Raw genomic sequence first — 27,724 nt, forward strand, 5'->3', positions numbered from 1 at the left:
GGGGGGTATCGATTCCCCGGGAACAGATTCCCCCTGGGGGGTATCGATTCCCCCTTAAATGAAAAAATGGAATTTGATTCATTAAACCGATTTAAGTTATTAACATCAAGTTTAAAGTTTAGGCTTCTGATAGTTGTTTTGAAATGATATATTTATGTAGATATTGAGCCTAAACAAGTTCCGGAATAATCAAAGGATTATAATCGAATCAAAGCAAGCCTAAGGTGAGTGCAATTTTAATTGTACTTATATTATTGAACGAACATTGGCTTGCGATGAGCCAATGATGGAGTTACTATGGTAAGAAGTGACTCCTAAAATGTTATTTGATATGTGATTCTTATATGTACATGAATACATGATATGCATAAACATAAGAGCATGAAACATAAGATATATGATGATATACATGATTATATGCATATGTGATATATGTTATGATATATGACCAATGTGAAATGAAATAAGCTATGTGAATATATGAAATGGCATATGAATATGCAATATGTGATATGATATGAAATATATGGTTACACATACATTTGGTATGTGACAGAAGAGAAAGAACAAGTGATGAGAAATATATTCATATAGTATATGCCCTAGGTATAGCATGCCAAGAGTCGAGGGTATTGTAGTCCTTCGGGACGTAGTCCTTCAGGACATATATAGCAGTCCTTCGGAAGATATTGAACAAATGTTCGGTACCCCATGAGAGAATTTATACGAGCTGTGGTGACAGCATTAGTGCACAACCTCAATGTACTCACATACCTCTATTCTCAATAATATACATGGGCAACAACAACAGCAATTGAAATATAAATTAAAGTGAAAGTGATGCTAAAAGGTAAGATTCATGTGTGCATGACTTGATTATATATGTCATAGGAAATATATCCATGCATATTGAAATATCATGATCAAATGGTAAGAATGTATTTTCATGAATCTACTGTTACATGTTTATTTATTGCCTCACTAAGTCTATGACTTAGCGTGTAAGTGATTTATTGAAGTGGCAAGGAAGTGGCAAGGACAGTATTATTACTAGAAGATCAGATCAAAGTAATCGACAAAGTATATATTTAGTTGTGTATAGAGTGTTGGCATGTAATAAGTCGTTAATTATGAGCACTCTGATCGAGTTTGTATTTTGTGGACTCTTTTATGTAAATTAAAGTATTTTGTTTTAAACCAAGTTTTAAATTCCCCAGGGTTTTCTTTAAGTGTCAAGGTTTGAAAAGTCAATGTGAAACCTCAGACTCGTATTCGTTTTGGGCACGGGTTGGGGTGTTACAGTTAATGACATCAGAGTCTTGAGTGTTTTATAAGGTATACATGGCAACAAAATAGTGAAAACCTCTGATCTGATGGAAGACTAAGTATACTTTTGTGCTAATAGAACTATATAATTGTATTTTTATAGATGTCCGGACAAGGTAGTTCAAGAAATGAAGTGGGAGATGATATACCAGCTGAAAGCAGTAATTCACATGCGCTGCCCAGGCAGAGTGAAGAACAGACACCCTCTGGAGTGCATGTGAATGATCAAGATGTATTCTTTAGAACTTTAGACGCAGTATTGATGCGTTTTCAACCTCCTGTTACTTCCACTCCAAAAATGAATGTTGCGAAAGAGTTGAAGGGATTAGGAGCTCCAGAGTTTAGAGGGGAATTCGATGAAGGTCCTGTTACTGCGGACCTTTGGCTTAATGACGTGAAGGTCATGCTTACAGGACTTTATTGTTCCAAAGCTGAGAAGCTAGATGGAGTAATTTCCTTGTTGAGAGGACAAACAAGGATCTGGTGGACCAATGTTACATTAAGGATGACTAAAGCACAAGTAACTTGGTCATTGTTTTTAGAAGAATTCAAACATAAGTACATCGGAGATCAATTTTTTCGTCAAATGAAGCAAGAGTTCATGAATCTGAAGCAATGAAATCACACTGTATATGAGTACGAGTGTGAATTCAATAAGTTGAGTCGCTTTGCTGCCGAGCTTGTTCCTACTGAGAATGATGCTTGTGAGTGGTTCGTAGAGGGGTTACGTCCTCGGTTGAAGGATATGTTGATTGTATTGAATCTATTCTCGTTTCAAGAGGTAGTCAATCGTGCCAAAGGTTTAGAAAGAGCTCATAATGAGAGATTTGAAAATTCAAAGTCTCAAATAGTCAAGAGAATGGGTGCTTCTTTGAGTTTTGCACTGTCAAAAAGAGGCAGAGATGCTGGTTCTCGACCACAAGCTAGATCAGAGTCAGTGGTATCATCAGCTAGAGGATCAAATCCGATGAGAGGCAGACAAACTCAATCAGCAGGATCTGGAGCTGGGAGATTTAACCAGAGTCAAGACAGACAATGCCAACATTGTGGAAAGAATCATTCTGGGATATGTAGAAGGATTTCTGGAGCTTGCTTTAGATGTGGGGAGACCGGACATTTTGTTCGGGATTGTCTTAGAGTAGTCGATGAATCTGAACAGCCAGAGAGGTCTATTTCTACAGGCCAAAGGGGAAGAGGTAGAGGCAGAGGAAGAAATCAGTCAGAATCCTCTGCTCAACAAGAGATACGTTCCACTGCTCGAGTGTATAATCTCAGGACCAATGAGGATCGGGATGACCCTGAGATTATAACAGGTACCTTTCTATTGTTTGATAAACGGGTTATGATATTGATTGATACGAGTTCTACATATTCATACATTACTAGTAAGTTAGTGAGAGAATTGAACATTCAATTAGAAGCTACTAACAATGAGGTGATAGTGACCAATGTGTTAGGACACAGTGCTCGGATAAATATGGAGAGTCGAGGGTGTCCCATACGAATTCAGGGAATTGAATTCCCTGCTAATTTGATGGAATTACCTTTTGAAGAATTTGAAGTGATACTGGAATGGATTGGTTATATCGTTAATTATGCTAATGTCGACTGTAGACTGAAAAGAGTAACGTTGAGAAGTCCAGAAAAGATAAAAATCGTGGTGTTTAGTGAAAGGTGGAATCCATTGGCAAATGTGATCTCAGTGATAACGGCAAAGAAGTTACTGTTACAAGGATGTCAAGGGTTCATTGCTAGTGTGTTGGATAAAAGAGCCAAAGACAAAGATATTGAAGAAATTCCTATCGTTAGAGAGTTATCTGATGTATTTCCTGCAGAATTGCCAGGTTTACCTCCGGACAGAGAGGTAGAATTTCAGATTGAGATAATGCCGGGAACAGCGCCCATTGCAATGGCATCATACAAGATGGCTCCAAAAAGAATTGTTAGACAAAGGTTTTATTAGACCAAGTGTATCACCTTGGGGAGCTCCAGTTTTATTTGTTAAGAAGAATGACTGTTCAATGCGTCTCTGCATTGACTACAGACAACTCAATAAAGTGACCATCAAGAACAAGTATCCACTTCCCTAAATTGACAATTTATTTGATCATTTAAAGGGAGCTTCAGTGTTCTCAAAAATTGATCTACGTTCGGGTTATCATCAATTAAAGATTCAAGAGAAAGATGTTCCAAAGACGGCGTTTAGAACAAGATATGGTCACTATGAGTTTATTGTAATGCCGTTTGGAGTTACGAATGCACCAGCTGCTTTCATAGATTTAATGAACATAATTTTTCAACCCTATTTTGATCAGTTCGTAGTGGTTTTCATTGATGATATTTTAATATATTTAAAGTCAAAGGAAGAGCATAGTTCTCATTTGAGGATTGTCTTGCAGAATTTACGAGATAAGAAGCTTTATGCTAAATTCTCTAAATGTGAATTCTGGTTGAATGAAGTGGCATTTCTTGGACATGTAATTTCTGCAGAAGGGGTTCGAGTGGATCCTCAAAAGATTAAAGCTATTCTGGAGTGGGAAGTTCCAAAGAATGTGATAGAAGTTCGAAGTTTTCTGGGGTTAGCTGGTTATTATCGAAGGTTCGTTAAAAACTTTTCGATCATAGCATTACCCCTAACTAAACTGTTGAAAAAGGAAGTAAAATTTGTTTGGACTCAAGAATGTCAAGAGAGTTTTGAAAAGTTAAAGAAGATTTTGATAGAAGCTCCAGTGTTAGTCCAACCTGAGTCTGGCAAGGACTTTGTAGTGTATAGTGATGCGTCTCATAATGGCTTGGGATGTGTATTAATGCAAGAAAGCAATGTGGTGGCCTATGCTTCGAGACAATTAAAACCGCATGAGAAGAATTATCCGACACACGATCTGGAGATGGCTGTAGTAGTGTTTGCTCTTAAGATCTAGCGTCACTACTTGTATGGTGAAAAATGCTACTTGTATACGGATCACAAAAGTTTAAAGTACTTGATGACTCAGAAAAAGTTAAATTTAAGACAGAGATGATGGGTGAAATTTCTCAAGGATTATGATGTTGTGATTGATTTCCATCCCTAAAAGGCAAATGTGGTAGCGGATGCCTTAAGCCGAAAGACGTTTGTAACCTTACGAGCTATGGATGCTAAGCTATCATTAGGTGGAGATGGTGCAATTTTTGCGGAATTGACTATCAAACCATCATGGTTAGATCGAATTAAATAATTGCAAGCTAAAGATGAAAAGTGTTCAAAGAAGTTGCAGCAAATAAAGAATGGAGAATGTACAGATTATGAGATGAAAACTAATGGGAACTTATATTATCAAGGGAGGCTAGTAATTCCAGATGTTAATGAATTAAAGAATGATTTATTAATGGAAGCTCACTGTAGTCCATTGACGATGCATCCAGGAGGAAACAAAATGTATATGGACCTCAAGAGTCGATATTGGTAGCTGGGAATGAAGAAAGACATTACGGAATTTGTATCAAAATGTTTGATTTTTCAGCAAGTTAAGGCTGAGCATCAGGTTCCGTCGGGACTGTTACAATCAATTTCAATTCCTCAATGGAAATGGGAGAATGTAACAATGGATTTTGTGACGGGGTTGCCTTTAACTCCGAACAAAAGAGATTCAATATGGGTGATTGTAGACAGGTTGACTAAGTCAGCTTATTTTATTCAATATGAGAGATTATACGGTTACATGGTGTACCTGTTTCTATAGTTTCTGATCGGGATCCTAGATTCACGTCACGATTTTGGAAGTCTTTACATGGATCATTGGGCACAAGACTGAATTTTAGCACAGCGTTTCATCCTCAGACAGATGGTCAATCTGAGCGAACTATCCAAATTCTGGAGGATATGTTAAGAGCTTGTGTTATTGAATTTAAAGGATCGTGGGAAAAATATTTGCTACTTGCTGAATTTGCATACAAAAATAGTTATCAGTCAAGCATCAAAATGGCTCCCTATGAAGCTTTATATGGGAGAAGATTTCGTACACCCTTGAATTGGTATGAACTTAAAGATCGAGAAGTTATTGGTCCTGAGTTGATTCAGGAAATGGAAGAAAAAGTCCAAGGCATTCAGAATAATCTGAAAGCTGCAGCTGATAGACAGAAATCATATGCTGATTTAAAAAGGAAAGAAATTGAGTTTCAAATCGGAGATAAAGTGTTCTTGAAAGTGTCTCCGTAGAAGAAAGTATTGAGATTTGGACGTAAAGGAAATTTGAGTCATCGGTTTATTGGATCATATGAAATCGTTAAGAGAGTAGGACCAGTGGCATATCAATTGGCATTGCCACCTGAAATGGAGAAATCCACAACGTCTTTCATGTCTCCATACTTAGGAAATATCGATCCGATCTATCTCATCTTGTGACTACCGAAGATATCGAAGTTCAATCAGATTTGACTTATGAGGAAGAACCTGTTCAAGTGTTGGCTCACGCAGTCAAGCAATTAAGGAACAAGATTATTCCATTAGTCAAAATGTTGTGGAGAAATCACAAGGTGGAAGAAACGACGTGGGAACGTGAAGAGAACATGAAGATTCAATATCCCCATCTCTTTGTACAATAAAAATTCGAGGACGAATTTTCTTAAGGGGAGAGATTTGTAACACCCCAAAATACAGGTTAGTGACTAAATTATAAAACTTCAGAATTTGGTGATTAAAGTAGAATAATTGGATAATTCAATGATTTATCTGGAAGGATTGTTAGTAATTATCAAAGGAATTAAAGGGCAAAATGGTCATTTAGCATGAAAGATATTTTTTCCCAATATTATGAATGAATCACGTAGGGGTGGGGGAAAGAGTTATCTGAAAACTCTTTCTTCTTCCTTCCTTCTTCTCCCAACCGTGGAAACTAGGCAAAGGTAAGGGTTTTCTGATTTGTTGGTTATTTGTTAAATTAAAGGTTAGGTTTTGATCATTAGATGATAACTAAGCTTAAGTTGTCTTATAATCAAAAGATGAAGAAGTTATAAAAGATTTAAGAAAACGAGTTTTTATATGAAATCATGGAAAAGAGTTGATAAGTTGAATTTGAAGTTAAATTTGACTTGTCATCATGCTAATTAAGGAATATGAAGTGTTAGAATTGTATTTAGAACATATTGAAATTTGAGTATGATTCTTGAATTACATATGAAGGATAGGATTTTGAAGTTATAGATGATTTTCATGGATATAAGTTGGTTTAAGTAATGGTAGTTGAGTTTAATGACATGATAGGGGTTTAAAATAGAAGAATTAAGTGAAGAATTGATGCTTTTCGGGGTTAAAATATAAGTTCTGGGTAGAGGGAACCGATACCCTATGAATGGGAATCGATTCCCCCTCTTGGACGAAAATTCCAGTATGTGCAGGGGAACAGATTCCCCCCTGGGGGTATCGATTCCCCGAGAACAGATTCCCCCTGGGGGGTATCGATTCCCCCCCTAAATGAAAAAATGGAATTTGATTCATTAAACCGATTTAAGTTATTAACATCAAGTTTAAAGTTTAGGCTTCTAATAGTTGTTTTGAAATGATATATTTATGTAGATATTGAGCCTAAACAAGTTCCAGAATAATCAAAGGATTATAATTGAATCAAAGCAATGCTAAGGTGAGTGCAATTTTATTTGTACTTATATTATTGAACGAACATTGGCTTGCGATGAGCCAATGATGGAGTTACTATGGTAAGAAGTGACTCCTAAAATGTTATTTGATATGTGATTCTTATATGTACATGAATACATGATATGCATAAACATAAGAGCATGAAACATAAGATATATGATATGATATACATGATTATATGCATATGTGATATATGCTATGAGATATGACCAATGTGAAATGAAAATAAGCTATGTGAATATATGAAATGACATATGAATATGCAATATGTGATATGATATGAAATATATGGTTACACATACATGTGGTATGTGACAGAAGAGAAAGAACAAGTGATGAGAAATATATTCATAATAAATGCCCATAGTATATGATACGAGAGTATAGGTATAGTTGGCATGCCAATAGTCGAGGGTATTGTAGTCCTTCGGGACGTAGTCCTTCGGGACGAATACTGAACAATGTTCGGTGCCCATGAGGGAATTTATACGAGCTGTGGTGACAGCATTAGTGCACAACCTCAATGTACTCACATACCTCTATTCTCAGTAATATACATGGGCAACAACAACAGCAATTAAAATATAAATTAAAGTGAAAGTGATGCAAAAAGGTAAGTTTCATGTGTGCATGACTTGATTATATATGTCATAGGAAATATATCCATGCATATTGAAATATCATGATCAAATGGTAAGAATGCATTTTCATGATCTACTGTTACATGTTTATTTATTGCCTCACTAAGTCTATGACTTAGCGTGTAAATGATTTACACGTAGGTACCAAGAAACGTGAAGAGCAAGAATAGAAGTGGCAAGGACAATATTATTACTAGAAGATCATATCAGAAGTAATCGACAAAGTATGTATTTTGTTGTGTATAGAGTGTTGGCATGTAATAAGTCGTTAATTATGAGCACTCTGATCGAGTTTGTATTTTGTGGACTCTTTTATGTAAATTAAAGTATTTTGTTTTAAACCAAGTTTTAAATTCCCCGGGGTTTTTCTTTAAGTGTCAAGGTTTGAAAAGTCAATATGACACATCAGACTCGTATTCGGATTGGGTACGGGTTGGGGTGTTACAGTCTTTGTGCGAGCACCAACACGACCACAAAAAGTATGCAAAAAAGTACCAAAAACTATAAGGAATACGTCACATGAGTAAAAAAAAGTACGCCACAAAAGCAGAGAAAAGTGTGTCACAAGAACAAAGATTCTTATTAAAATTTGGGAAAAAAACTCAAGAAAAAAATATATAATATGAAAAAAGAATAAAAAAATAATAATCTCGACAATTAATATTACAATTAGTGTGGCCAAAAATCAAATAAAAAAAAGGTAAGATATATTAAGAGAAAACTTATTAGTAGCTTTCTTGATAGGGAAAAAAGATGAAAAAAAATGGAGAACGGAAAATGTCCGCATGGTGACAGCAATATTTCACCATGTGAAATTATTGTGCGTCTCCCTCAAATAAAAAATACAGGTTATATATATGATTTTAAGGCTTATACATTTAAAAATTAATCTTCATATTTTCTATTTTTGAAAATTTAGTACTTTGTTTTTCAATTCTAAAAATTTGAAGTTCATATATTCATATTATTAAATTTATTGATTTAATCATTAGATTTGAATTTTTAAATATAAAAAATATAGATATTAAATTTCTAAAAATAAATATAAGAGACCTAAATGTTGAATATAATAAAAGTATAGAGGGTTAGAATATATATAGTAATTATTTGTTCCAAAACTACTTTTATTGACATAAATCCTACTTCTCTCCAACGGCAGCGGCCATCTAACCCCTCCGTCTATCCAACTATCTAGCACTGCGACTGCACGATCATTAAAAAGCAAGGGAAGTTGGTCCTAGATTGCGTGTAATCGGTCCTATTCCGTCTCTTTGCAAGCTGCCCCCATAAAATCATTTTGCCCTTAACAGAAACCCAAGTTTACTCTCAATCCCGACACCATTTTGCCATTGCCTTGCACATTTTCAACTTTCTTCGTTTACTCAATTCAGAAAAAGGCTCCAGAAAAAATAAATTTTGCTAAACCAATAGGTGCAGTGAAGAAGATTGGAACGCCAAATGTCCAGATCATCATCGGCGTCCATGATGACGCCGTTTCCATCTACCAAACCAAAGGACTACAAGCACAGCCCAATCCATTACGCAGTCGTTTTGGGAGATAATTTTACTTTGACTCGTCTGGTTTCCACTCTTCCAAAGCTAGCTAATCCTGCTCACATCCACTCCGAATGCGACTCATTGAGTCAAGAGCGCATAGCCGACCAGATTTCCGCTGTTATAGACCGGCGTGACGTCCCCTTCAGTGAAATTCCTCTCCACCTTGCAGTCCTCTTAAACGACTCCGTAGCAGCCCGAACACTCGCAGCTGCTGGCGCTGACGTGTCGCTCCAGAACGCTGCAGCTTGGAATCCACTCCAGGGAGCTCTCTGTCGCCAGAGCTCTGACATTGCCCTGGTGCAAATGGCGCAGCCGATTACCTCGCGGAATTGCCGTCCTACGCCGAATGCGGGACTTCTACATGGAAATCTCATTCCACTTTGAAAGCTCCGTAATTCCGTTCGTCGGGAAATCGCACCTTCAGATACCTATAAGATCTGGAAACGCGACGGCAACCTCCGAGCCGATACGTCATTGGCCGGCTTCGACGGCTTAAAAATCCAACGAGCTGATCAAAGCTTTCTATTTCTCGGCGACGGCGATCATAATCACAACATCCCCTGCGGTTCATTGCTAGTACTAAACCATGACGACTGTAAAATCTTCGACGCATTCGAAAATGCCGGAGTTCCGATGTGCGAATCCGATATTACGGGGTTTTGTTCCCAAACAAGCGTGTACCGACCCGGGATAGACATAACCAGAGCGGAACTCGTAGGAAGAACTAACTGGAGACGCCAAGAGAAAATAGAGAGTGTCGGTGAATGAGAAGCTAAAGTTTTCGAACTACATAATGCGATTTTCAGCTTCAGATCAAGAAAAGTCGCAAGTTCCGAAAACGTTACGCGGGAAGTGAACAAATGTTACCTTTAGAGCTTGACGAAAACGAGGACGGTTTTCTGGTTTGTGAAAATCCAAATTTCGGTATGCCTGATAGGAGAAGGCACGGTAACTTTGTCAGAGAAGACAGAGAGTGGATTTTAGTTGGTCGTAAAAGTGTGGATGTTGTTTTCCTTCTTCAGCTCCGCCTCCCAGAAGATCGGTGAATTTTTCGATGATAACGCCAGTGCCACCTCCTCAAACGAAGGAGAAAAAATATGTGTGAAGTTTACGACCGTCCGTTTGGTTAACGGAACAGTTCCCATTAAAGACAGAAGAGTTATTACCATTACTTGACATTTTGGCTAACAAGGTGAAAGGTGTTCGAAGGATGCGAGAGCTGTTGACCACCAAATTCCCGCCGGGAACATTTCCGGTCAAAGTAAGTATAATATATATTTTTTGTTTTTACAAAATACGGGGTCCACGTGGATGTCTCTCTCTCTCTATCTCTCTCTCTCTCTCTTCCCCAGGATGGTGTCTCTTTTGTGTCTTTTAATGCGCTAGGCAAGCAAGCAACGGCCTGGCCTCTGCTGCAGCACCATTTCTAAAGACTAAAGGAAACAAAAGTGTGTTTTAAGTTCTGTGCGGTGCTTTTGCTTTGCTTTGGTTGTCTTGTCTCATTGGTCGGATTCACCGACGTGGACTTCTTCAGCGGTGCTTTTTCAGATCCAACGGTGATTCCCCTATATAAGAGACCCACATCTCCGAGGTTTCTTTTTCTCCACAGACAACAAGGCTTGCTTCGTGGGTCTTTTTTTAAAATCCTTTTCTGGTTAGATCATTTGGACGTGGCCTGCATAAAAAAAATTTGAATATTTGATTTTACGTAAAAAAAATATCTAAAATTGGATTTGAGAAAAACTATTTTTTTAACCGGATCGGATATTTTAAAATCGGATAGTATAACCGGTTTGGGAAAAAATTAGACGACCGGTTTTTTTACCGGATTAAAAATCGGTTTTTTTCAAATCGAAACCGGTTACACCATCCGGCCCTCCGAACCGGATTTTTTAAAATCCGATTTTTTGATTAGGTGAAAAAACCGGATCGATTTTTATCCGGTCCGGATCGGATTTAAATCCGACTTTGTGCATCCTTAGACGTGACCATGAATGATGAGGTGTCAGTATCACGGATGTCCAATGGATCAGGCGGAACCTGTATATATGTGTAGTTCAACTTCAACCGTTTAACCGTCTAATCTCCGTTTTAGAATAGGGACATTTTTTTTCACTCTTTGGCTTGAGTGATTTTCGGACAAGGTGGATCTTAGTAGCTTTCTTTTCATTGGTTTAGCATTTTGGCTAAAATATGATGAATTATTTGTTTGGCGTGGGGCAGCTTGCAATTCCGGTCGTCCCAACAGTAAGGGTGGTGATTACCTTCACAAGATTTGTTGCCAATCAACTGATCAAGTCTACACTCCGCTCTCAAGTCCTGGTCCTTTGTCCCAAGCGGCGGAGGGCCTGAAATCAGATAATAAACGTAATCCATCATCTGTGTCAATGTCTTCATCGTGGTCGTCGACTGCATGGTTAAGGTGAAGCAATAGTTGATCGGTGTCGGTGAGCAAACATCAGCAGCAGCAAAGTGATTCTTCTTCAGCGGCACACCTTGCACATCCTTTTGGTATTCCTAGTGGTTATACTTGGACAACCGTTGATGACAAGCCTAGTCAATTGAAGAAATCAAAGTAAGATAAAATGATACATTTGGAAAAATTATCGTTCGAGATATTTGGCATCCGCTTTGGACTGGATTTGTTCAGAACTTGTGTTTATTTTGCTATAATCCTAACCTTTGATCTCCATATTTTTAATGATCATCTTTGTATAATGGTAATAATGAGCATATCTTATATAACAAGTAACCTAAGAGCATGCTTTGAAAATGATTTCACAAGCAAATTTAGTTTTGCTTGGATGATAAAGAAATAAATCAGATTTTGATGTTTATTTATCTTCAAGAAAACCAACTGAACCCTTTCTCTTACTAATTCTGATCCAAGTTTAACCTTTTCCCTGTCGATAAACCTTTAGCAAAGAACTATTTTAAAGTACTGTAAGATAGGTAAACACAACTATAAGGTAGATGCAGAATTCCAGTGTACTATATGTACCTTGAATATATTTGTGGCAGTGCCACGCCTCGCTTTATGTATGATTTCCATCGGCAACTAGAGGAGCAGGATTTAATAAAGCCAGCAATTCATGGCAATTAGATGTAACAAAGTCATAGAGCACTTAGCTGGGCAGGGCAGATAAATGAAGTTAGCTGCCAAACTAGCGGGATACTTTACCCAACTATTTTCTACTCTTGAAAATGGCCCTGTACCAATCTTGAAATGTTTCATCCGGTGTCAAACAACTGCTAATTTCTATTGTTATTGAAAAACAATTACGGTGTTCCATTGTGGTGATGTTTAGAAGGGAGCTTCTTCCTTTGCTTTTTCCTTTTTAAGCCGTGGGTATCAAGCAACTTGTAATCATTGTATCATGATTAACGATTAATATTGTTAAAAAAAACATTTGATCGGATTTTTTTAATCAAAATCAAAAGATATATATTTTTCAACTTTTGAGAGGATCAACAAAATGCCTCTAATAAGAAAATTACAGTCCACAACTTATCTCGAGCATCCACTGTTGTGATGGATTCAATTGAACGATTTGGAAATTTAGAGGAATGGACGAACCTCAATCCTCCAAATTCTGTAATATCTCTGGTTTATTCCTTCAAATCTTTATACCTTTCATTTGATTCTGCACACAATAACTATAATGTTTTGAGGTAAGTTAACACGCTTTACAGACCATGTTTTTTTTCACTTGAGATACTTTAAGAATCTTATTAAAAATAAAAATACAAAATTTCAATATCAAATAACATCATCATCCTAAAATTATAATATATTATGATTATTATAAGTTTTGATTAATGACATAACTAAGAAAATATCTTAACAAATATATAAAAGGGAGGTCAAATAGAGATTGGAATTTTCTAGTAAGGAGAAAATGGCCGGAAAAAAAGAAAAGCACCGTCCCAATACTTCATTGCCTACATACTCTTTTTAGATGCCATTCTTGGGTAAAATAATGAACATAAAACATTGGCTTCAAATAATTAATAGAAGGGGATACAAATGTTAAGATTTAAATATCACCTCTCAAAGAAGAAACAGGAATGAAGATGCTGTAAGGAGTTTGCTTCAGACGATGGGAACAAGTGAGTTGGCAAGTCCTTTCAAAAAATAAAGGGAACAAAGCCATCCCTCAGTGGTCCTTTCTCTCTTACGTTTTTAAAGGTTCTTGAGCAGAGAAATCCCATTATTGTTCATCTGCTGCTGTTATCATTTGTTCTCGGCCACAGCAACCATTGTTAATCATCACCAGGTGCGTACTAATCTCCTTCATACCCTTCTCTCCGTTTTACTTTTTTGCTCTTTATCATTTACGCTATGCATAACAAGTACTCGAACTAAATCTCATTTCTTCTACATCATAGATCCTTCTTAGCTTCCATAGGGAGGATAACCTACCTCTGCAATTGCTTGTTTTTTATCCCATTTATATACACTGTTCTTAAGCACTTATTATTTTTTCGTATCAAAGTATGATAGCATAAATGATATAGGATAAGCTTGATATACACGAAAAGATAAAGAACCTCTCGAAGTCACGATTTCATGGTCCTCCAACAAAGGATCTATGTTTCAATCATAGATTTGGCTGGCAGTGGTTTCATATTTTTCTTCTGCTTTGTTGGAATTAAAACAAGGTTATGACCATTGGGTATTGGTTTCACAAACTTGTTTTTGCTATGACTTCAAAGGATAACAAGGATCTATGGCGAGCAAGGCACCAAGCTGGGCTGATCAATGGGGTGCTGGAGGAATTGGTGCCATGGAAGAAGAGGACGCCACAGCTAAGAAAGAGAACGACACCAAGAAGCCCAAAGGGAAAGGTGGCTTTAAAACAGCGGCTTTGAAGGGAGCCAACTTCAAGCTTGGGGTATCCAAGGGCATAACATGGGTAAAGAGTAAATACCAGAAAAAGAGTTCCTCCAAATGAAACTTAAAAAAATCCACTAGAACAGATATGTACTTGCCAAGGCTTTGAATTTTGATGTATTCCTCAAATTCATTTGAGGGACTTGTATTCTCCAATCGAATGGCAACGTTAAAGCATAAAAGATGGTGATTATTGGGTAGGGAAAATGACCGGATAACGTTCATTGGAGATGAAAGAATCATATCAAACAATTTATTTGCCTCCTAACATTTAAGAACTTTCATAAGAATTCATGAATAATACTTGAAACAAATGTAAATTTACAACTGGAAATCACTGATAAAGTCGGATTCTGAGATTCAAACTATAGAAAATAAAAAGTAGGAAATTCAGACAGTTATAGAACTGTCATTGTCAAGAACAAAGCATTAGCCTAATTGGGTGGGGTACCACTGAGAATTTACACCTTCTTAGCTATTCAAATAGATTGAAAACATTATGCTTCAAGAGGAACCAAATGTGTTCTCTCCACTGTAAGTCATATAAAGAAAACCATCTTCATCCTTGTTTTCCTCATAAATTGCAGACATCAAGGCAGCTGTAACCAAATTTTTTTTTTATAGAAGTTGGAGGTCTCATTAAAAACTCCCTTCGTATTCGTTCACATACTAAGAAGTATGTTAACGAACATTGGAAGGAAGAAAATAGTACCTCAAAGTTTATTAATAATAATACCCAATACAAAAGATAACACGGAATATCCTCTCTTATGATGTCATTCACCATTACAACAAACACCTTAAGCTCATAAAACCTCATCCAAAGTCACAATCGAATCACTTTATTTCTAAATACACCTCCAGCAATAGAATTAAAACAACGCAACAGAACATAATACAAAAGAGACGCAACACCTGCAACCATATAAACTAAATCAAAACACAATTAGAGAGACGAGATCTAATGAGATTCGTCTTCTTCAGGAGTCCAAGAGTTTGGCTTGAATGAAGGCTCTATCTCATGCACCATGATCTTGAAGGAGTTGTCACCAACCTTCAATTCCAACGTCGCATCAATTCTCGCACCAGCCTTTGCGAGGACTTGAATTTTTGCCCGATCAAAGGATGATGGTGGCTTACAGCTTTCATCGATTGCTAGTAACTGACCCCAACAATCAGCAATGTTCTTGAAAGTATCCCAATTCCATACGTGAAACGGAACACCCTCGAAAACTAACTATACTCGGCGACACTCCATTACCAAACTCTCTAACCAAGCTTTGACTATGGAGAACCACTCTGCGAGAGTCTTTGATTTATCGTTCTTCACACTTCTCAATAAAGCAGAGTCTTCGAAAATCATTAATGCCGCATTACCAGCAGCTCTCCTTAAGGAGAAGCCAGTGAGGCCCTTTGCATGCATTTGTCTAGCAAGATGACCGATTTTGATAAATTCTTTGCACTACCCCACTAGACAATTGCTCAACACCTGAAGTTTTTCTTCATCTATAACGCCTTCAGCTTTATAATGATTCTTCCTCGAATCATCTTCCATCTCGGACTTATGAAGAACACTTGTCGAGGACTTTCTCCAATAGGAATGTCGAGGTTTAAATTTAGCGAAAGAAACACCAATTTTGCTGCCGTCGATATGATAGCCATTCATTTTTGAGATCGCTCTCCTTGCTTCTTCGATTGATGCGAAGCGAATGAAACCAAAGTGAACTACTTTTGAATTTCTTTTATTTGGAATAAAAGCATCAAGTACCCGACCGTGAGAGCAAAATAAAGATTCAAACCTCTTCCAATAGATCTTCTCTGGTAAATTCTCAATAAATAACGTGTAACATCCAGACTTATCATTACTGCACCCCTTTGTGGTGGACTCTCCGATTCTCTCGTGGACACCATCTACTGTAGACTTTTTAACGCAACACCCAGTTTTAACAGGCACATGAGTTCTAAGAGATCTTAGAGAAGCTGGATTTGGAAATGGCAGTACTGGAGGAACAGGAAAACGTCCATTCTTGTCAAAAGCATCAGAATCGGTAACTAATCCTCTTTTAACAACAAGATTCTTCCTTTCCATCTCAATATGCAAAAGGGACTTCAACTTAAAATCAAAAACCATTTTCTGAAGGGCATCCTTGGTAGCAACTGCAAATTTTGCATTTGAGAAGAGAGCGAAACCCTTAGGCTTTTCTCCCTTGAAGTTTAATTGCGAATCTTCATAACCTGGAAGCCATCTAAGTAGATTCTGTAGCTCTCTCTCTTTGACGTCTTCAGGCAGACTGTGAAAGGTTAATAACACTTAAAGATAATATATCATCCCTCACCAGTAGGAGGGAGGGTGTTGTTCACAAAGACAAATATAGCTTTTTCGGCACTAAGCTTAAGCTTAATCCTTTTACGGACAACATAAACAAATTGTCCGACAGTCAAATCAGCAGGAACGAGATACCTAAAGCCACAATAAAAAAGAATTTTAAGAAAAAGGACATAAACAGATTACCAGGGCAAGCTTGGCAAGTAATAGATCGAATAACTCGAATGGTGAAGCATTGATGTTTCCATGTTCAATATAAATCAATTCACTTTAGAATAATAGCTTCCGGAGAACAAAAATCTACGAAGACAACTTTAAACAGGGAAAATGCAACTAACTTCTTTTTTATCAATATCAGGAACGTCACTCTTTCCAGCCTTCTCAACAATAATCTGCATGGTTGCCCATAAGCAAAGATGAATTTTAGAAGAACAATGCAGGATAAAAGAATGTTCAAAAGAAAGGAGGATGGTATAACTTAAATATTCTTACGGGAATTCTGTCAGGATATTTGGCCCTTATTCGAGCAACTTCATCCTGCCTCTTTTCTGAAAATTAGGAATTTTAAAAGCAACAACATTTTGCAATCAAATAGCATTACAAGCAATGACAGAAACTGCAACATAGAAATGCAAAACAAGAAGACACAGCAGAATATGGAAATGGATCACAGACAACTTGCATGTCTTGCTCTTTTCAATAGAGTACCCTTTAAGGTATGTTGAGACGATGTAATATATTATTGATTTAACAAAGAGGTGATCTCAATTGAACCATGGTTTAATAAACAAATTAAGTCTAAACAATGAAGAAACGGATCGGATATTTAATCCCCCAAAAAGAAAAACACAAAACGCCCAAATTGATTTTTAACACAACAAAAATTCAACCAAACACAATTTTCAACAAAAGTTCTTATACGAAAAATGAAGAGACAAAGAGACCAGGAAAAAAAAAGGGGATCATCGAAGCTAACCCAATGGATGCTCAAGCTTGAAGGAACTTTTCGCCATGCATGACTCGGTCTCTGATTAGCTACTGCGAATTTCAAACATTTAAATATCAACTGAAAATAATTTTTTTTTTCTAAATTGGAGAGAATAAAAAGAGAGAACATATCATAATAAAATCTGTCCAAAAAAACATTAGAAGAAAAATGAATACCGGACAAGAAAGGAGAGGCTTTGAGAAATTAGGGTTTCAATTAAGAAACACTTGATTAAAGGATCGATTTCAAGCTAAGAAATTTATGAGAAAAATTAAAATTTATAGAAGGAAGGCAGCAAGAAACCTTCTAAGGGTCTACTACCTGAATTGGAGCTCAACACGAAACCAAGATTGTCAGTGTTACATCATTTATTAAAATATTTAAAAATAAATATCTTAATTGTAATGCGATAATTATTTATCTATAATCTATAATATATCTATATAAAAAAATACAATTTTTATATAATCTATAATATTTTTATATAAAAATACAATTTGTTAAATAGTGTTTAACCACTTTGTTGTTAATCATCACCATAAAATTACATATTAATAGCCATTAGTTATTCAATCATATTTGTGTTTTTTCTACTATTTTCCGTTATTTTATCATTTCATAGAACATAATTAACAACCGTAAAAAGGAATTTGTTGTTAAACCTAGTTTATTTTCTCGTTGGTGTGTTATTCAATTTTTTTTTCGTCTTTGTTGATCGACAGTAACACCAACTACTCAATTCTTTTTTTTCATCTTTACTTATCGGCGATAACACCAATTTTAATGTTAATTATCGATCACCTATATTCTTTATTTTCTATTTTTTATATTGTATATTTATTTTCTTTTATTTTTTTTATTTTCAATAAGTATACATTTGTTGCACGTTTTCATCGACTTTTATGATATGTTTTCATCGACTTTTATGGTATGTTTTCTTATGTTTTTTTAGCATTTTTTTTTATTCTTTAACCGTTTTTTATTTATCTTTTTCTTAAAAGTTGATTTGACATCGTTATAACCTATTAAAATAATACTTATATAATATTTTATGTTCTTTCTTGCTTTTTACCCTCAAACTAGATTTAAATGCCAAATTTACGTTCGTAAATAACTTTTCACGTCGCTCGAGTCTAATTTATAATTTGTTAATAACCTTTCAATAATTTGATCTCTTTTTATGGTTTATTTGTCGATACAATCAGATTTGTTTATATCTATCTTTATTCGAATTTCTTAGTTAAATTTAATATTACCTGATATGATATGATATTTATATGATTTTATGTTACTAGTTTTAAATGAAATCTTTACTGTAATTTGGGATATTTTTTATTTTAAATAAAATTAGTTCTTATATACAAAAAAAAAACCTATTGCTTATGATACACAAAAATGGATGCAACGGTATTTGAAGGACTAAAACTATGGAAGTGAAAGATAAACTATGGAAGTGAAAGATAAACTATGGAAGTGAAAGATAGGATCACTAAACAATGCACACGCTATTGGAGATACTAATCATTTGCATCTTTGCTTTAGTACTTCTTTGCCGCATGGTACAGCTCCATATAATCAAGCGCAGGCCGATTCCATGACCAGTCCTGCTCCATCACTCTCTTGCACAATGAGTAAAACCAGTCCCGACCATCGTACCAAGCAGAGATTGCCCTATATGATTCAGTGATAAAATGAACAACTCGAATCAATCATGAGTATGAACAGGAGGAAATGAGAAAACAGCTGCAGCAAAAGTTATGTCTCCATGTGAATTATGGGAACTCCGGAAACTAAATGACAGCGAAGGAATGGATGAACAAGTGCATTTCCAACGGTGCTGATAACCTCACCTATTGAGGGCATAATCGACTCCACCACTATCAGCTCCGTCGAAATTGAATCCATTGGGCTCAAGACCTTGTGCTTCAGCTCTAGCTTTATCGTGGTCAACATCAAATACAGTATCATACAGTCCTTGAAACAGAAGTAAAGGAAACACAAGGTCAATACTCTCCGACATGGTCTAATTTCCAAGAACAGAGGCTAAACAAGACTCATATAATATAACATCTCCATTTTCCATCCAAGAGAAAAGAAAAACTAAATGAAATTGTAGAACATAAAGGAAATCTTTATGTCTGTAATTCATATTGGCTACAAGCTGCAATGCCCACCGTAATAGTTCATCCAACAGCCTCCATAATCAAAACGTAGAAGATTATCATTCAGAGGTATCAGAATTATGGATGTAAGATAGTACGCACCTCCTGTTTTACGAACAACGGGTATGGAACCATATCTCATTGCTGTCAGTTGTGTCAGTCCACAAGGCTCAAAAATAGAGGGAACCAGAACGAAATCAGCACCAGCATATATCTGTTAAAAATAGTCAAACAAGAAAATAAAAATTAAAGAACAGGTTTAAACTGCTGAGGTCATATTGCAAAGCAAAATATAGGTATTCTCCTTCAAAGAATAATAATAAATGAAGTAGACTTTGATAGTGCAAACCAAGTGAGAGAGAGGTTCATCATAGGTCAAAACAAGGCGAGCTCGATCCCAATGACTTGAATGCAGCTGATTGGCCAAATTCACGAAATCGTTTTGGATGCGAGGATCGGGAGCTGAGCCAAGTAGTACAACCTGCCACCAAAAATTCCATCAAGCACTTACTAAGATGCATTAAGTACAAGTATACAGTCAAGGAGGCCCACGAGAGGCACTAAACTTCCTTGTTATCAGAATACATCAGACAATGATCTCTGAACTGCATTATGCAAGCACATTCATTTCAAGAATGCAAGAAAAAGGATGGCCAAGGAATGTCCTATGGAGTATCACATCAATGTCACTACCATGAAACTCAGGCTGATAAAGACTAAATAGTGTGTAATCATACATGAGATCATGCAGGAGATGGTAAAAGGAGGGCAGGAGGGAACCTGTCCGTTGCGTTCTAAGGTGCGCAAAATGGCATGCTTGATAAGATGGATTCCTTTCTGGTGAGTTAAGCGAGAAATAATTCCAACCACGGGAAGATCAGATTTCTTCAAACCAAGCCTTTGCTGCAAAGCTTCCTTGGCAGCTCGTTTGCCTTCAACAACATTTTCTGAAGTGTAAGGTATCTGGAACAACCAGCATCTCACATTAAGAACAATAATAATTGCAAAAATAGGACAAAAGCTCATAGGAGATTTATTTATCAAATAATGGTATATTTACTTACAGGAAGGAACTTATCGTTGTACGGATCCCAAATATCTAAGTCAATTCCATTTAATATTCCATGGAACTTGTGAAGATTAGGAGCAACTGCAGGATTTCCTGCAACCTCCTTTGCGTAGGTGTGTGATACCTGCATAATGTGAATAAACTCTAAGACACCATCATAGAAACATGGAAGGTAAAAGACCATCAAATATCTTGTCTGAGATACCAAGCATGAATTGATACAATGTAGTATAGAAAATTATAATCTGAATGGATTGGAAGCATCGGAAAAAAGGTTATTACAGATGCATCGCTAGATCAATATATTCCAAATCTAGTGAATCAAACTCAATCATCTTTACAAAAACAATTCAAATTCAGATAGAAAAGTAAAGACGACAGAACTTTTCTTTGAAAAAAAGATTAAATTCATGAACCACCTAGCAATTAGTTATATCTCTTCAAAAGAAAATGGAGAAAGCTAATGCATATCGGTATGGAAGTGCAACCAAGGACATGGTCCTAAATTGACCAAACTATATACCTTCAAAACATTTAAATTAAATAAAGAGAAACAAGACAACCAAAAGAACCAAAATATAGTCAAAAACCCATGTGTAATTGATCATAAATACACTATTTATAAGAATATATCTATACATGTATAGAGCTACTACATTAAATAAACTAAATTAGACACAAGGAAATTTAGGTACATACAGTTGTAGCCTTGTCTGCATACTGCATAGCTTTCCCAATAAAGTGTGCTCCAAATTCAAGGTTATGTATGGTGAAGACAACTCGAGTTTTGCTAAGACCATAATGCATGTATTGGTCTTTAAATAGCCACGCAACGGGGGCACTAGACCAGTCGTGACAATGGATGATATCCTGCCAAAGGTAAATCACACTAAAATGGTTAATCCTTGGAATTACTTTTTAGTCCACACATTCAAGAAAGACAGTCTTTTAAGAGAATGGTGTACCCATAACATTCTTCTATGAATGAATTGTTGGGCCTATAGAGATGAACAGGAAAACAAGATGGGCATTGATAATAGCTAAAAAAAAATACTGGCATGCATGTAGGAGGTTTGCATGATATACTGCCATGAATGGGCATTTAACTAGTTAAGCAAAATGCAATAAAAATGTTGGCCCAGTGGCAAGAAACTTGTGAAGCATTAGAGCTTTCAAACCCAAGCATCAACACCCCATCCCCAAATTATCCAATGTACCAAAACAAAAAATTTAAGCATAAATATAAGTTAAATCTAAACTTACAGGCTGAAGTCCACCTTGATGTAGAAATTCGAGAGCAGAATGACAAAAGAAGCCAAACCTCTCTGCATCATTATTGCAACCATAAACACAACCTTTCCAGACAATTCTGCAGGCAATAATACACCAAAGCATTCATATGGCTGTAGTTTGCTTATTAAAATGAACCATTTAATTCTTAAAGGTGCATAGGGATATTAAAATTACCCATTTTGTGGCTCCAGAAAATAGACTGAAAGGCCTTCCACTTTACCAAACCAAACTTTAACTTCAGTGCCACCCCAAGAATAACTTCTTTGGTAATGTAAGTCCTTCACCTGTATCATAAAATATCCATTTGACAGATCTGAAATTACTAAAAGACGACTTCGATAAAAAAAAATGAAAAGAATGAATGCTTTTTTTCTTTTTTTCCCTTTTCTAATTATTAAGATACGAATAACAATGAGAAGCAGATTAAATGATACAAAACATTTTTAAATAGCGTCCACTCATTTTTTTTAAAAATACAAAAAGAGCGATGCATGCTACAATTTTGCACCAATATCTTATTAAAGGAAAAGTGCACCTCAGACAGCTAATGGACAATTGCTAACGCAACGTGCAAGCGAACAAGCCACATGCCAAGTAAGCAACAATTAAAACCAGAAATCCATAATTTAAGGAAATCCAGGCAGCACCTCCAATGAAAACAATCAAGAAAGAAAGAAAAAAAAAACCTTGTTAAAGAAACAGCAATGAAGCTTACATGGCTAAGTTTCAAGCAGTCATACTTTGGAAGAATGATGTTCACGTTGTGGTTTAAATCTTGAACAGCACGAGAGAGACTAGTAACAACATCACCAAGGCCTCCAACCTGCAATGTTATTGAGGGAAGTAACTGAGATTTTTACTACAGATATGACCACAAATGGAGATTAATACTCTACAAAATTCACATATGAAACGCTCTATTAAAATCAGTTATATGGCTTTTATCAGGTCAAAAGCCCAGATAAATGCATTGTCCTATTTCTGTAAGAGGTGCAGCATCCTCTCCCTTAACACTTAACAGGCTCACTTCTGGAATACTTTTTCAACAGTGCATGTTGTCTTTAAAGAATATTCTCTTCATTATGAGAGAATTTGGATGGATTCACAAGCCAAAAAAATCTAGAAAAACCTTGACAAATCAGGGCAATGAAATTTTTTCATAAAGTGTCCACTCCCTCAGTGTCCAAAAGTTACCTTTGCAATGGGGGCCATCTCAACAGCAATATGCACAATGTGCATAGGTGGCTCTTTCACAATTCCTCCCAAAACAGGTATATGGTAATCCATACCCTCTTTGTTGTCAAAAGATCCACCATCTTCCCTCTCAGAGAATACAAAGTCCATCATATATGCATCCAATGGAACCTTGACTGCAAAGACACGCAGAGACAGGCTTCATTCTCCATGTTAAATAGAGAAAGCTATAACTGGAATTGAAAGCAGATCTGCATTCAAAATCCCAAGAGAGTTGACTACACTTACCAATTGCTTTTAAATGAGAACTATTTTCTGCAGGCAACATTCTCTTAGGTGGTAATGGACCCATACGGTGAGTCCAACGATTAAACGAACATCTGAACCATACTTCTTGTCTTCCATTAAGTACAGTATTTGCAGGATTGTAGAAAACTATAATGGTGCTTCCTGCATGAACATCAAGAGGCTCGGTATAAACTATATGTTTTTGAGAAAGCAGAAATCTCTTCAATGTTCTTTCCTTCATTTCAGCTTTCAAACGTGCTGTTTTTTCGGCCTAAGACGAGAAGAAAACAAAAATAAATCAGTAAATACAACCGAGATCAATGAATTAAATAAATGCATATCAGTCAATTAATATGCTGGAAATGCATTTCCAGTAGCAACCTTTGCATTCTGACAATGGTCCAAAATACAAAATTGTTGTCAAAAGAGAAAAAAATGCGGAAAAAAGAAGCCAGCAATAAAGAATCCAAGCAATCATATCTCTGTCTCTTCCATCATAGTCAATGAACAAAAACCTTGATCTTTATATACATTTTTGTCACAAGGCAAACAAAATAACGTCAAAAAGAAGCCAGCAGCAAATAACTCATCCAATAAGATCTGCCTCTGCCATCATAGTTGATGAACAAAAACCTTGATCTTTCACTACAATGTTTTTAAATTTGACTACCCTAACCTTTCTGCATCTTGCCATGAAAATTAAACCTTTAATAGAGTAATATTTGAGTATTAACTGCATTCTATACTGCTGAAATTGACTATTATTATTCAGAATATCATTTTATGGAAACTAACCTTTGCACATATGGCCTCCTCTCTTAGTTTCCTCTCTGCTTGAAGCTTCCTAAAAATTTGGTGTTCTTCCTCGACCCAGAACAGCTCCTCAGGAATGTTTTTGGGGACAATAGCATGGAAATCTTGACGATTGTTGTTATCATATATAGTGGCAACCTTTGGTGGTCCATTAGCAAATACCCAATCTAACACGAGGGCTCGATCAGGAATAACAACTGCAGAAAAATTCAATCTCAATCACACGATAAACAGCCCAGGAATGTCCCTCTAATTACAATGTATGATCCCAATCAACAATGCAGCAAGACCAATCAGTGACTGATAAACAACTACATTTTAGAAGGAATTAAATGGTTCTCTAGCCAATCAAATCAAGACATAAAAGAAATCCAAAATAGAAGCAGCAAGCATTACGTGATTTACTGCAAACAAACCCCCCCCCCCCAAAAAAAAAAAAAAAAAAAAGCAATCAAGCAAGCATGTTCATAGCCATAACAATAACTTTGTCCCCGAAAGCATAGATATCCAATATCTTCTACATCAAGCAACGTTCCATAGCATTTTTTTTTATAAATACTGGAAAAGTGTCCAGATAAAAGAAATACCAAATGTCGAGATTGATTCTAAATTTTAGACTTAAAGGAGATCACCTTTAATATCATACGCAAGTACTAACTAAAATTTAAACAGAAGATAAATTGTCAAACATACCTTCTGCGTACCACCAATCACCTCCCTCTCTCTCTGATCTGAAAAGCTTTTCAACAATTGTTAATCCATCACTCCAATTATTATGCCCTCCATGAATCCAAAGTTCATTGGCATGAGCAAGAGCACCTGAAGTTTTGTTATAATATAACTTGACCTTGTCTGCCCCTTTGAAATCATTAGGCTCTATGAACCAAATGTTATCAACATATCTTACAGCATTTTTCATCAATCGTTCCAATATTTCTCGCCTCTTTTGAACCGCCGCCTTTGCTTGTGCTCTGTCTTCTTCGTTTGCTGCCTTCTCTACTTCTATTCTTCTTTGCTCTTCTTCCTGTTTTCTCTTTTCTTCTTGCTCTTTGCAAGTTTCTCTAGTCCCCTTCTCTTCTCCTCAAGCAAGAAATCTTCAAATGCAAACTCATCCATTCCACCCTCCACGGTAATGCAGAAATCTTTTTTATCATTATTGTCGTATAAATTCTGCCCATTAAAGAATACAAAATCCATCTTGTAAGCTTCCTTCGGAACATGAATCTGGCAAGACCACCAATCCGGTTTGAGATAAGTCTTATTCAACCTTATAGTGAAGGATCTCCATCGCCAGCTATTGAAGGCTCCCATGATTAGAATATTTGGCTCATCATTTAAAGGGATAAACTCCTATTAAAGAACACTTCTATTTCTTCATCAGGCCTTACAATCTGTGGATAAACAAAAATTTTGTTCCCCTTCAAGAAGTTTTCATCTGCAAGCCCCTCAATTTCCTGTTTACGCAAGTTTTCTTCCATCTCCAACTTCATTTTTGCCGAAAGATCTTCAACTGTTTTTTCATCAGGCTCAACACTTTCATCCTTTAGAATATCATTGTCATCAGTTTTTTTACCATCCAAATAGACTCCTCCAGTAACAGTATCATCAGCTATTGCACCATCCAAATGCTTCCCTTCAGCAGCAGTGTCATCAATTATTGTACCATCAAAATGCTTTCCTTCAATGAAAGTGTCATCAGTTATTGTGCCATACAATTGCGTTCCTTCAGAAGTTATATCTCTTGATGTACTCACAGTATCATTTTCCAAAATTACTTCTTTCTTCTGTAACCCCGCAACACCTTCAACAAACTTACTTACTCTTCCACTTTCTGCATTCAAATTGCTTTCGGCAACAGCTAGCTCTTTTCCAGTTGATGTTACATATCCAATGGTCAATTCTTCGTCAACTTTTGATTCAATTTCTGTCTTGTTGGGCTTTTCAGACACTCTCGATGTCGGAATGCTTGAATCCTCCTCCTCGTCATTATTCTTTTGATCCCTCTTCTTGTCACTTGTTCCTGCTTGTGTTTTCGGGGTGAAGCCCTTTGGAGATGAACCGGAAGACAATTTTCTTTGTCTCCTCTTTGAAAAATCTGTAGAAAGTCCCAAAATTTTCAATAAAAATAAATCAAAGATTGATTGTCAGAAAATGTCAACTTGAACCCACAGCACATCACTTGGCAACAACTAACCTGCTGCATTAACAGTAACTTTATGTGGAACCCTTCCAGCTAGGCACTCCCTTCGCCAAGGAGTGAACTGAAATCAATCATTACAAAAACAAGCATACGACGTAAAAAAAGACCCCAATACAGTTCCACTTGAAATTATACTCTCCGATAAATGCCAACAACAGACATAACACTACAGAACCAGGCGTACTATGAAAAAGAAACGAGATTTCTACGGATAATAATAATAAACTGGAAATAAAATGCTCAGCTGAACACAATGGGAGAACAATCATTTTGTATATGAAACAAAATAGAAATGTAATAACCCGACCTAGTGAACAAAACCACCAAAGACGAATAATTATTAATTAGTACCACTTATCAACTTATCATTTGAATTAAGGAAAGAAACCAACGAACAGATACACCTACAAACCCAACCCTTGTACTCAGAATCAAACACAACAAGCAAAAGAAGAAGAAATAGATAGAAATTTTACCAGTACAGTTCTCGCAAAAGGCAAGGAGTTGATCTGGAAACAATCAGTCCTGTGGTTAAGCAGAGATTGGTATCTCAATGGTCTCTGCAATTGCAAAGACACTTCCATGGATAAATTGACAGAACACGAAATAGAAAGTTTATAGTTGAAGTTTTGCTTCTATGGAGATTTTTTGCTTCACTGAGATCTACAGCTAGCTGATACATTCAATAACTCTGATCCCTCTCAACAACCCTGCACATCCAAAATAATTCTTAACAGGAAAAAAAACAAAACTTGAAATTATACAGAAACGAAAGAGAGAATGGAAGTGAGCAGAGTGATGATAAAACCCAGCACCAACAGACCCTAGAATCTCAGCCATAGAAGGACTACAGTTTTAAAACGATTTGTAAAGGATTGATGACGGCCAAACTTGGATTATTAGTTAATCCTACGGTGGGATATGATTTGTAGAGGATTGATGAGGGCCAAAACTTGGAATATTAGTTAATCCACGGTGGGATACGACCTCAAATGTTTGTTCTGACAGTTCGGTTGTAGACAAAAATAGCCCATGACAAACCATGTTATAAAGATCCATCAATGTTTTTGAAGTAGTAAAAGAAGCTTTTAGAGGCTCTTAGTTCGGGTAAGGGTGAGATACCGAGTGGGGATGTAGGAAGAACCATAGATTGGAACAGAATGAATCTCAACCAGGACTTGAGACGTCAAATTGTAACATGCCACGTGCTCATAATCTTTTGGGGATTGCTTATATTCCATTACTGGGATTGTTTAGTTTCTCCGATGTTGATCGTCTTCTTTCACTATACAAAACTATAAGTCATTGAACTTATTAGCCACCATTCAATAGTGATAAATA

The 27,724-nt window shown here is 36.3% G+C and overlaps 1 long non-coding RNA gene and 2 pseudogenes across 1 annotated transcript; 1 reads left to right on the top strand and 2 right to left on the bottom strand.

The window, feature by feature from the left end:
* The first annotated feature begins 9,057 nt into the window (after nucleotides 1–9,057).
* LOC120194677 lies at nucleotides 9,058–11,735 on the top strand (annotated as a pseudogene).
* Nucleotides 11,736–14,370: 2,635 nt separating this feature from the next.
* On the bottom strand, nucleotides 14,371–17,701 carry LOC120194662. Its single transcript, XR_005522994.1, has 5 exons — nucleotides 17,541–17,701; nucleotides 17,353–17,414; nucleotides 16,869–16,924; nucleotides 16,387–16,768; nucleotides 14,371–14,649 (listed from the first exon to the last, which is right to left on the bottom strand). It is a non-coding gene; the product is annotated as an uncharacterized LOC120194662 (long non-coding RNA).
* Nucleotides 17,702–18,836: 1,135 nt separating this feature from the next.
* Nucleotides 18,837–27,392, bottom strand: LOC120194765 (annotated as a pseudogene).
* Nucleotides 27,393–27,724: the final 332 nt, after the last annotated feature.

The sequence above is a fragment of the Hibiscus syriacus genome, unplaced genomic scaffold, assembly GCF_006381635.1.
Source record: "Hibiscus syriacus cultivar Baekdansim isolate YM2019G1 unplaced genomic scaffold, ASM638163v2 tig00117000_pilon, whole genome shotgun sequence".
NCBI classification, from domain to species: Eukaryota; Viridiplantae; Streptophyta; class Magnoliopsida; order Malvales; family Malvaceae; genus Hibiscus; species Hibiscus syriacus.